We start from the raw sequence: 11,114 nt of genomic DNA on the forward strand, positions 1-11,114 counted from the left end.
TGGTGAGAAGGTGAGATGGTGCGATTATTCGCAAATGGAAGAAACACAAAAGACCTGTCAATCTCCCTCGGCCTGGGGCTCCATGCAAGTTCTTACCTCGTGGAGTTGCAATGATCATGAGAACGGTGAGGAATCAGCCCAGAACTACACGGGAGGATCTTTTCAATGATCTCAAGGCAGCTGGGACCATAGTCACCAAGAAAACAATTGGTAACACATTACGCCGTGAAGGACTGAAATCCTGCAGCGCCCGCAAGATCCCCCTGCTCAAGAAAGCACATATACAGGGCCGTCTGAAGTTTGCCAATGAACATCTGAATGATTCAGAGGAGAACTGGGTGAAAGTGTTGTGGTCAGATGAGACCAAAATGGAGCTCTTTGGCATCAACTCAACTCGCCGTGTTTGGAGGAGGAGGAATGCTGCCTATGACCGCAAGAACACTATCCCCACCATCAAACATGGAGGTGGAAACATTATGCTTTGGGGGTGTTTTTCTGCTAAGGGGACAGGACAACTTCACCGCATCAAAGGGACGATGGACGGGGCCATGTACCGTCAATTCTTGGGTGAGAACTTCCTTCCCTCATCCAGGGCATTGAAAATGGGTCGTGGATGGGTATTCCAGCATGACAATGACCCAAAACACACGGCCAAGGCAACAAAGGAGTGGCTCAAGAAGAAGCACATTAAGGTCCTGGAGTGGCCTAGCCAGTCTCCAGACCTTAACCCCATAGAAAATCTGTGGAGGGAGCTGAAGGTTCTAGTTGCCAAACGTCAGGCTCGAAACCTTAATGACTTGGAGAAGATCTGCAAAGAGGAGTGGGGCAAAATCCCTCCTGAGATGTGTGCAAACCTGGTGGCCAACTACAAGAAACGTCTGACCTCTGATTGCCAACAAGGGTTTTGCCACCAAGTACTAAGTCATGTTTGCAGAGGGGTCAAATACTTATTTCCCTCATTAAAATGCAAATCAATTTATAACATTATTGACATGCGTTTTTCTGGATTTTTTTGTTGTTATTCTGTCTCTCACTGTTCAAATAAGCCTACCATTAAAATTATAGACTGATCATGTCTTTGTCAGTGGGCAAACGTACAAAATTAGCAGGGGATCAAATACTTTTTTCCCTCACTGTACATCTCCAATTTTCTCTACATAATAACGATATACCATCAAACTCCACTGATGAGACATGTTATCCTCATATAATCTAAAGTCATGTTAACCTCAGAGACATGTTATCCTCGTTACTAATGAGACATGTCATCCTCTGAGACATGTTACGTATGAGATTTCTGAGACATGTTATCCTCTACCTGTAGATCCAATGGGCATTGGTGGACAGAACCCTAGAAAACATTACAGATCGAAAAACTCAGCTCACGGAACTGGTTGGGTATTCATTCACCTCTTTCATACTGTGACGAGTACTGAGTATACAAAGAGGCAGGACGCAGACGCAGGAATTAACAAGGTCAAGGTTTACTTAAACAATGAAAAAGAGAAATAACAACGATAGAGTAAACGACACGAAGCTTAACAATCACACACAACATCATCCAGAACAGTCCAGGGCTAAATAGGGGTGGTGATGAGATGATGAGGTGCAGGTGCGCTGGAAGGTGCAGGTGCGCTGGAGGTGATTAGGGTGCGTTGGGTTTCCATTCCGGTGTTGCCGAGGTGGTGCGCTCAAACCGGTGGCTCAGTAGACCGGCGAATCAGAGCGCTGGAGGGGAGCAACGGGAGGAGACGTGACACATACGTGAGCTAGACAGCTCTCATTCACGCAGTACTTAATTGCTAAATTTCAATCTTATTATCCACATTTCAATCTTAATAAATGTTCCATCACAATGCATTAAATAAACAATTAAGAGACACAAACATTTTCAAATGGCAATGGCTTTATGTCACATAACCTGTAGGGAACACAACAGGTCTGCAAAACAAAGACAATACTTTTATTAACAGTATGGCAGATTAAAGACATCCTTGATAGTCTGTAGGCTTACCCCATTCAGTTTGGTTTACAGCAGGAGGATGCCTTCTTTATAAGCTTCTCAAAAGCCACAGAATGCTGTTGGGTCAACATTAGTATTCCACACGGGGCTCTGGGTTTGATTCGCTGTTGGGCCATACATGTAATCTATGACCGAATAATAACTTTTCAAGCTTGTGGCTTGTTTTCATAAGCCACGATCATGATGCTCCCTCCTCTCTAATAAAATTGTCCTGGAGTTGTAACCCATCCTTAATGAGTCTGGAGTCTGCAACTGGCACAAGCATAATGGGTCATAAAAAGCATATTCCACTCTGTGTCAACTGGGGAGACAGACTTTGATTCAGTCCAAATCTGCATAACCAATTTAAATTTCAAAAGGCATCCATCCCTTTAATGTCCATGAAATTGGGTGTATTAGAGAGAGTTGGATACATGGAATAAGAAAATAAATCCAATATGATTCTCACTCGGAGGACATTACACTTGGAAAATCATCGGGGTGATTACTGTTGTGGTTAGCTTGCCTCTTAATGATTGGTTAGCGTCCAAATCATATCCATATCCAAATATCTTACCTGACTCAAGTTATTCAAAAACATAATATTCTAACCCTTGTATATTTTGGTGACCCATACAGTACATATGATGAGGAGGATATTACCATTTTCCAATACATCTTTCCAGTACATGTTTGTGCTGGTATACATTCCTCCATACTTTGCATAATTTTATAAAGCAAATCTATTTTCATTGCTTGTTTTAATGCCCCCCACAACCCCACACACTGGAATCTTACAAGCTGGACTGACTGTTTGCAATGTAGCTGAAATGTTCAGTGTCCCATGACATGGTCTCTCATCTCCATCGCCCTAGGACAGTCAATTTCAAGGCCATGTCACGTCCTGTTACACTCTGATGGACATCCTGGTGACAGACACTAGACAGGCTTCCAGTAATAGACAATGACAAGGGCCTGACATCCAAATTCCCTAAGGGAATTCAAACTTTATTCAGGGTTATGTGACCTTACCTGTAAATCAGAACAGGTTGGTAAACATGTTCACAGGGGCAAAACACATAGCAATTTTAATCATACAACCAGCCTTCAAGCAACAAAGTTTGTAAAAATACAAAATACAAATAAAAGTTTGTACGTCAAAACAGTATTCATCAACCACAAGGAGCTATGGAGCAGAACTTTGGGCATCTTACTCGACAGTGGCTTTTAAATCTGGTCTGACATTAGTGTGACCATCTGGCTTAATTTCTGCTTTTGAACTCTTGACTGGCTGAGATTTGATACAGTGGCTGCCTGGCTGGAAGAAAAGTTTGCTCTGTGCCCTCACTTGACCTTCCCAGGAGAGACCATGACTCCCAGCCTAACTCCTGAGCCCCATACCCAGTCATCATTACTGTCATCAATACTGCAATTCTTAACACCCGCCTGCTTAACCCAGAAGCCAGCCGCACCAATGTGTTGGAGGAAACACTGTTCAACTGACGACGAGGTCAGCCTGCAGGTGCTCGGCCCGCCACAAGGAGTCGCTAGAGCGCGATGAGCCAAGTAAAGTCCCCCCCGGCCAAACCCTCCCCTAACCCAGACGACGCTGGGCCAATTGTGCGCCGCCCTATGGGACTCCAGATCACGGCCGGTTGTGATACCCGGGACTGTAGTGACGCGTCTAGCACTGCGATGCCTTAGACCGCTGCGCCACTCGGGAGGCCCCCCACACCCACCTTTTATGCCACTCATCTATACAGAAATCGTAGAACAAAGTAAAGTATTGATAAAGCTTATGAAATGCAGACCTGATCAAAATATTAATATATCTTAAAGATCACTCTTGTGTGTAACCTCTTGTCATCAATGCCTCTCCTCTATGGCTGAGAAGTGAACGGCTTCATTACTTGAGAGGTGACTGACCCACAGAACTGTAAAATTGGTCTCTGAGATGGTATTGATCCAGCCTCTCAAAGCAGCACAGCTGTGACCAGACTCTCAACACTCTCTCTGTGATAGTTCCCCTGTGCCAGCTTCCTTCTTCTGCTGCTTCCCTGCACAAAGACTCCAGACACACACTGCATTGATCATAGAAACATTTGGGACTGTGTCACGTGCGTTAAGGAACGGGACGGACCAAGGTGCAGCGTGAACGGCGAACATGTTATTAACTAATAAACACACAAAACAGTAACCAAAACAACAAACTTAACCGTGACGGTCCAAAGGCTAACACACAAGCCTAAACATGAACATAACAAAATCCCATAACGCAGGCAGGAAAACTGACTGCCTAAGTATGATCCCCAATCAGAGACAACAAGCGACAGCTGCCTCTGATTGGGAACCACACCCGGCCAAACATAGAAATACAAAACCTAGAATATATTCACACCCTGACCAAACTAGCTAGAGTTCTATAGGCCAAGGCGTGACAGAACCCCCCCAAAGGTGCGGACTCCGGCCGCACAAACCTGACTGAATAGGGGAGGGTCCGGGTGGGCTTCCAGCCTCGGTGGCGGCTCCGGCTCCGGAGTGGAGCCGCTGACCGGAGCTAGATCAGGCACCGGTGGAGCGGACTGCTCTGGCTCCGGAGTGGAGCCGCTGACCAGTGCCGGACCAGGCACCAGTGGAACGGGCACGGGCCGTGCCAGACTGGCGACGCACACCACTGGCTTGGTGCGAGGAGCAGGAACAGGCCGTGCCGGACTGGCGACGCACACCACTGGCTTGGTGCGAGGAGCAGGGACAGACCGGGCTGGACTGGCGACGCGCACCACTGGCTTGGTGCGAGGAGCAGGAACAAGCCGGGCCGGACTGGCGACGCGCACCACTGGCTTGGTGCGAGGAGCAGGAACAGGCCGGGCCGGACTGGCGACGCGCACCACCGGCTTGGTGCGAGGAGCAGGAACAGGCCGGGCCGGACTGGGAACACGCACCACTGGCTTGGTGCGGGGAGCAGGTACGGGGCGTACCGGACTGGGAACACGCACCACTGGCTTGGTGCGGGGAGCAGGTACAGGCCGGGCCGGACTGGGAACATGCACCACTGGCTTGGTGCGGGGAGCAGATACGGGGCGTACCGGACTGGGAACCGGCGCTGGAGGTCTATGACTGTCTCCGTCCTTTACACTCCGCGCCCCGTCCTCCTCCAGTGAGGACTCCTCCTTGAGCCCCCACGACTGCAGTGGTCGGGGCTCCTCTCTGTCGCTCCCCGACCACCCTTTTAGCCTCACGTGTATCCCCACCACAGGAGGTTGGTGGCACCTTCATTGGGGAGGACTGGCTTGTGGTAAATGCTGGAGCGGAATGGGTGGAATGGTATCAAACACATGGTTTCTATGTGTTTGATGCCATTCCATTCGCTGCGTTCCAGCCAATATTATGAGCCGTCCTCCCCTCAGCAGCCTCCACTGATCCCCACCTAGGCTGGAATGTAATGTAATGGGATGGGAGAGGAGTGGGATGAGGCAGACAGCGCAACCGGTTTGTGCGGACAATGACTGATTGCCTGGGGAATGCAACCCTACCTAATGCATTACTGCTACATAATTGACTTTAGTGGCAGACAAGATCCCCAAGGGCTAACGGTTTATCCACAAGGTCACTGTTTTGTGCAGGAAGCAACATTCTTAAGAGGATGTTCATGCCAAGATGTCCCAATATGCAGACCAAAAGGTAAAAAAGGTAAAGCCATTATACGTGACCTTCTGTAGAGTAGCATCTGTAAGAGCCCAACACTCTCAGTTGCTCAACACTAACCCAGAGCCCAATTAAAAGCTGTAACCTGTAACATTATAAGTCGATGCCGGTTCTTGCTGTCTTACGAGAATGCAGGTTTATATTGACTTGCTGTTCAGGTTTTATTTGTTTCACCCTGTAAACATTGTTTTGGAAAGCTACATGAATCGAAATGTGCAACAAGCATAACATGGCTTATCCAGGACATAGCCTACACTGAACTGTGAATTTGGCCCACAGTTCTGTATGTTCTCATTAAACTTGAAAGACTAACACTTGTAAACCGTTATGAAGGTTTACTGAACAAAACATTGTTTTAATGTGATGCCAGCCAGCGTGCAGGAGTTTCTGTTTTCAATTATTCAGTATGCTTTGCCAAACACCTCAAGGTGTGCCAATCTTTCCTTCCCTAACTCATGAAAACACTTGAAAATGTGAAAACAACGTAAAACAAGGGGAATAGAACACACTGGAGGAAATAGAGTTATTAGCCAACCATCCAGGAATATATTCCTCCAGTCCATCAGAAAACAGACGAGTATAGCAGGAACCAGGGAGAAGTGAACTTGGCTCTGACTCTTTGGGGAGGCTGGTTAATTGAGCTTGGCTCTCTTTCCTGGCCCAATGACAGCGTATTTAGTTTCAACACCCATCAAGCATCTGTCAGTCTGTTGTGCCTATTACCATGATTGATTGTCACACACAGGCATCCAATGGCTCGACAGAGACAGCCTTCTACTGTGTCACTCTCAGTGGTTAATGGCCTCCTCAAGGGGTGGATGTGACAGGAATACTAGTTGAATGTCCAGCCTGACCCATGGCAGCATATGAGCATCCGCACCGACACTGACACAAACACTGTAATTAAATGATCAGAGTAATAGAGAAATCCTTGAGGTATTTTGTAGTCTCTAAATCTCTGTCAAAGGGCTAATTATATCCCCCATATTGTGCATTCATGACTTACATTTTGCCATTCATTTTCCTGTGTGACAAGGGAGGATGATTCATCCACTGAGAACCAGGGTAGAATACATTGTTGAGTGTATTCCATTCATGTAACATGAAGTACCCTGGGATGCCATGGTGTCATAATACAACCCATCAGCAGACATAATGATTTATTTAACAGTTTTTGTTCCGAGAAAGCCTCAGTGCTTTATGAGCATCCTGAGACCTAACAATGAGTGTGCTGTCCGCAACTTAATGCTGTCACTTTGTTACCAACACTGGTCAAGTTCACTGACTGTTGCCGTTGTTTCATTGCCTCAGCAATATATCGACATATTCACTTCCGAAATGCACTGGAAACGTTGTATTGCTGATCGTGTCAATAACTCTTAGACTAGACACTGTCTGGGTTGCATCAATATGTCTCCATCTATCAAATGGGCTGGGGGAGTTTCATAAAGCAAATAGAGTCTCCTAACACCAATTAGCCAGGATCCATAGGAGTAGAGGCGCTGAGAGTCTTCACACGGCACTAATGTCCAGCATGCTGCCATGAATACCTGATGAGACTGAGTGTGAGCTGTGTGACATGGTAGTGATGAGTGGCGAGGCTGTGGAGATCACCTGCAGGAGTCACACAGAAATATGTCACTGTCACAGGTAGAGACGGGGAAACAGCTGTTTATAAGCTACAGCTAGATACAGATGGCGGCGGACACACACAGACACACAGACAAACACGTGCACGCTCACAAACGCATATCTTTATGTAGGGTTCATTCACCAACCAACATATAAACAAGCACAACTCTTGGCCTCAGAACCAAACAAATGTTGCTCAGAGAAACAAAACAAACTGACCTCGAAAAAAAACACACAATTAGAGCCCTTGTCAAAATAAAACTAACAATTTAACTTTGAGCTGTCTATACCTTGAGGCAGGTTACCAAAAAGTTCCCTCAAACAACCTACTCCATTTTGTCAGCTCCTTTTTCACAGGCCACTGTTTACTTGTTATTCAATTACACGGCCTAATGGTAATGACATAATCCTTACATACAGTAATAAAACCACTTTTGTTTTAAAACAAGCACCATTACATTACATTCTCTACCAAGTAGTAACTATTGTGTTGATAATTATTTGAGGTAAAGTAATCACCAGGTAATTACCAGGTGAAACAGGACTGTGTTACCTTGAGGGTAATCTCAAAGAGCCAGATGAATGTGTCTCTGAATACTGAATATATTCCATAAAGTCTGGCAGGCAAGATACATGGAGGGTGAAAGACTCAGAGAGATGGAGGGAGAGGGAGGGAGCGAGAATGGTAGAGATCCAGGAACATGTTTCTCATTCCAGGCAGACTCTCCAAATGCCCCTACGAGACCAGCCTTCCATGAGGGTCTGGCTATTGAACATGAAGGATCCCCTTAGAGCTCTTTTCCACCTGCCAGGATGTTTTCATGTCCAGGCTACTTCTACCAGGCATGCATCCCTGATGGAGAGATAAATTAGAGGGATAGCGTGTGCACTTTCATGACCAGCTTGGGCCTTGTAGATTCCACTCATCTGAGTGGTCATTGATAGAGCTCACACTTGGAGAGAACTGACTTGGACATCTGCATGTCTGGAGGGGGCTTTGTTTATTTTCCTTGGCATTTAATTGATCCTTGGAACATATTGATTGTATAGAGCCCTATCGTCTTCCGAATAGCCTTTGTCCACTTAGGTACCAATCGGCAGTGAAAAGAAGAAGACATGCAGAGGTAAAGGAATGGACTTCCCTGAACACATCTCGTGCTTGATTCACACCCTGATGGCACACAGCCAATTAAGCAATCCACTAAACACATATCTAATATTAATGTCTCCATTAATAACTGATCAGGCAATGGACTCTGTTTGAACAGTCTGTGAGGGAGAACTCCTTCAGAATCCTGATTACAGGAGTAAGCAAAATCCTCTTTATACATTTCCAATGACAATAATAAAAAATCTGCATGGACAATGACATGTGAGACTGACAGGATCTCTAAGTCCCACTTATCTCATGATAACACATTCCTCTGACTGCCTAGAATGCTACATGGATGGCTGAGATTTCCTAGGCATTAGATTAATCAAAGGACCTTGTCAATTGATTGTCTTGATTGTCAAATGTGTGTGAAACCATCTTCTCAACCACACTAGAGGAACCAGAGCCATTTCTTTATTTAAAATGTCCTTTTACTAATTTCAAAAACATGACAGAACTTATGGTAAGACAATTTCATTGAAAGAAAGAAGATAACGTCCCAAAGGTTTAATACCAATGTGCCTGTATTTTAGTTTAAAAGCAGCCTAATGAGTGGCAATTAGGAAATCACACATCCCTCATTAGTTCCTCTCTGCCTGGGTTCAACAATTGATGCATTTGTTATATTCTAATACATCACTTCAACACAGGAAGACATCCACAAGCTCTATCTGCCTTTGCTGGCCTTTTATCTGTCCTCGCATGACGGAGGAACAAATTAATTATACAGCCATTAGTCATGAACATCCATGATGAATGTCTAATCAGGGAGCCATGTTAATCCCCTGCATTTGGGTTAATGACAAAGCTTGCCTAATTTAAGAGTTATGTTTCACTACCATCTCTTGGCACATGCTTTTGCCTTGGCATGATCTGTGAATGTGAAGAGTGAGCTGTCATATACTTGATACACTCACTTGACTTTATTGACTGAACCAGGCTAACAGTATGTGTGAATCAATGTGAGACTAGTTCAACTGAACTGTCTCCAGATCTCTACAGGGGTCTTACTACTGACTTACAGGGGTCCATGCTACTTTTCAGACAAAGACAAAGATAGGAGAAAATACATTTACATTTTAGTCATTTAGCAGACGCTCTTATCCAGAGCGACTTACAGTTAGTGAATACATATATATTTTTTTATACTGCCCCCCCCCCGTGGGAATAGAACCCACAACCCTGGCGTTGCAAACGCCATGCTCTATCAACTGAGCTACATCCCTACCGGCCATTCCCTCCCCTACCCTGGACAACGCTGGGCCAATTGTGCGCCGCCCATGAGTCTCCCGGTCGCGGCCGGCTGCGACAGAGCCTGGATTCGAACCAGGATCTCTAGTGGCACAGTTAGCACTGCGATGCAGTGCCTTAGACCACTGCGCCACTCAGGAGCCATCAGCCACAGTCAGTGTGGCTGATGATGTGCATGCAGATAGCTTCCCATCAATCCCATGTGTACACTCTTAGAAAACAAGGTGCTATCTAATGGGTGGTCCTCTGTAGCTCAATTGGTAGAGCATGGCGCTTGAAACGCCAGGGTAGTGGGTTCGATCCCCGGGACCACCCATACATAAAAATGTATGCGCACATGACTGTAAGTCGCTTTGGATAAAAGCGTCTGCTAAATGGCATATTATTATTATTATATTATCTATAACCTAAAGCGGTTATTCGGCTGTCCCCATAGAACCCTTTGATGAACCCTTTTTTATTCCAGGTAGAACCCCTTTGGTTCCAGGTAGAACCCATTTGGTTCCATGTAAAAACCCTTTCCACAGAGGGTTCTACATGGATCCCAAAAGAGTTCTACCTGGAACCAAAAAGTTTTCTACCTGGAACCAAAAAGGGTTCTCCTATGGAAACAGCTGAAGAACGCTTTTGGAACCCTTTCTTCTAAGAGTGTACATGAGGAGGCTATTATGAGCTATTAAACAGTTTTAATGACCTCTGAAATATACATGCTGAGGGAGATATAGGAAAGAACTGATTGAATAGTAAATGGATAAGACCTAAATGCAGTTGGGAGTGTGAAGTGAGGAGCGTGACATGATTAAAATGTAATCACAAAACGATCTCCGGAGTTTCCTTTATGGCCTCTACGATGGCTAGTGACCCTCCATCCCCTATGCAGGTTGCGATTACACTCTCCTAAACTGTAGATGCTGCACATTTCTTATATTCCCAGGTGGTGCCACTGCCACCAACTCTTCAGTCTTTGTGAAGTTACCCTGTGTGGCCTTTCAAATTAGGTTATTCCTAAATGTGTGTGCGTGCTCGCACGCGTTTGTATATGTGCCTCTGTGTGTTTATCTGACTTTCTGTTATGTGTATAATTTGTGCTGCAGAGTGCAGGCAGATACTGGGCTGTTTGCCCCATGCTCAAGGCCCAGTGCAGTGTGGGTCTCCAGTAATTATATTACTCTGGCTGAGTCTTGTCCTCCTCTGGTGAGAGGGGCTATTAAGAGGAGTGGCGCTTCTCCGTCAGAAAGTTTCAAGTTTTAATGTCACGTGCACAAGTACAGTGAAATGCCTTTCCTGCAAGCTCTAAACCCAACAATTCATTGATCAATATTGATGTAGTACTACAAATAACATAAGGTAGAACAAAAACACACAAGAAAT

The sequence above is a fragment of the Coregonus clupeaformis genome, chromosome 9 (genome assembly GCF_020615455.1).
Source record: "Coregonus clupeaformis isolate EN_2021a chromosome 9, ASM2061545v1, whole genome shotgun sequence".
Lineage (NCBI taxonomy): Eukaryota > Metazoa > Chordata > Actinopteri > Salmoniformes > Salmonidae > Coregonus > Coregonus clupeaformis.